Source organism: Dioscorea cayenensis, chromosome 16 (genome assembly GCF_009730915.1).
Source record: "Dioscorea cayenensis subsp. rotundata cultivar TDr96_F1 chromosome 16, TDr96_F1_v2_PseudoChromosome.rev07_lg8_w22 25.fasta, whole genome shotgun sequence".
NCBI lineage: Eukaryota > Viridiplantae > Streptophyta > Magnoliopsida > Dioscoreales > Dioscoreaceae > Dioscorea > Dioscorea cayenensis.
In genome coordinates this window covers 15876377-15877893 of record NC_052486.1, presented here as the reverse complement: position 1 = coordinate 15877893, position 1517 = coordinate 15876377, and the positions used below count along the sequence as shown (strand labels likewise).

Sequence of the window (1517 nt, the reverse complement as noted above, 5' to 3'; positions counted from 1 at the left end):
GCTAAGGTTAGTTCCAAGAGTCTCCGCTAGTTCAACCGCTGCTTCAGAGATGACCTCTTCCGCTCGTCCCCTTCGTCAGCTCTTTGATCCGGATACTATAATCTGGGTCCCTAAACATGGAATGGATGGCGGAGAGTAGGTGGCAAGCAGTTATATGGATACGGTGCTTTACCCGTAGATGCTTCTCTAGCTCTCACAAGAATTGCTTGGGGGTCATCCCTGGAGGGGCTTCCCAAATGACCATACTGGGGAATTCTCACCGCATCTGCAGGCGTTATGGTTGTTGATTCTCGCAGAGCCTACCCAAAGGTTTAGACCGGATTGTAGGAAGTGGGTGATACATTTTTTTGTATTTCGATGAGAAGCTCTACACGACCCACGATTCCCACTAGTAAGTCATCGGCATATCGTGCGTAACAAATCCTTATTAATAAATCATGGGTTTTTAAGGGGGTCAGCTTACAGACCAGGCGTTTCTCTGACCTAATAACTAGTATCACCCCCCCGCCCAGCTCTATTTGCGGGCCCCTTCTTTTGCAATATTTAATAATGTCTCTCATGGCCAAATTCTTATTAAAGCCTTCTCTACCATAGAATTCGGCCTTCGGGGTAAACTCGGCGGCTTCTATGAGCAAGGCGGCGCAAAGGAGGCAGCTTGTTAAGGAAAGCGGCAAGGGCCGTTGAAGGGGGGAAAACCAAAGGCCTTTTCTGGTCCCTCCCTTCGCCGGGAGATGCTTGTGGGGGGGGCTCTGTTGTCTTGGGAGAGCGTTGAACCTTGTTTCTTCTCCAGAGTTTTTCTTGGTCATCAATACGATGACCTGTCCTTAATAGAACCGATCTGATTCTCATAACAAGAGGAATTTCGTGCTTCTGTCGGATCCTCCCTATCTCCTGATCGAGCTTGTGTAGGTAGATGTTGCCTGGTAGGGCCAATAATAGTACACTGTGTGGGACAGAGTAAGGGCCCCTCTCACCTCTTACGAGTCGTCCGGCGGAAAATAGTTTCTTAGTGGAGTAAAAGAACTTGGGATCATCGATCTCTTCCTTAAAGATTGAGATGAATCGATGTTGGTAAATGGTGTGAAAACATTTCCGGATTGTCGAATTCCAAAAACCAGCGAGAGGTTCCCCACTCTTCTTTGATCCGTCTTAGGGCCGAGTGGCAGCCTCGACTCGAGCAGAAGTGCGATGTGTCTGGAAACATGGGATCATAAATGGATTCGGGTACCATTCTGATCGCTTCTTTCATGATCTTATCTATGGGTATAACTACTGTGAGCGGTCTAAACTTCGACCTTTTTTTCTTTATTTTTAAAAAGGGGAGCAAAGCCCTTTTTTTCTCCCTCAATTGAGAGATCAGGGTCCCTCCTGCCGGCCTAAACGAAACGCTCTTTTAGGAAGTAGTCCCATCATCCTCGGGCCCAGCGCCAACCAAGAGGATGCGGGTCTCTCTCCAAGCTTTCCGAAAAGCCGAGATCTCGTAAACAAAAAATTAGCTAGCTCAGCAGGTTTGGCCC

At 48.0% G+C, this 1517-nt stretch overlaps 1 pseudogene; it reads right to left on the bottom strand.

The window, feature by feature from the left end:
- LOC120278559 overlaps window positions 1-1249 on the bottom strand; it is a 3383-nt pseudogene extending 2134 nt beyond the window's left edge.
- Between the last annotated feature and the right edge of the window lie 268 nt (window positions 1250-1517).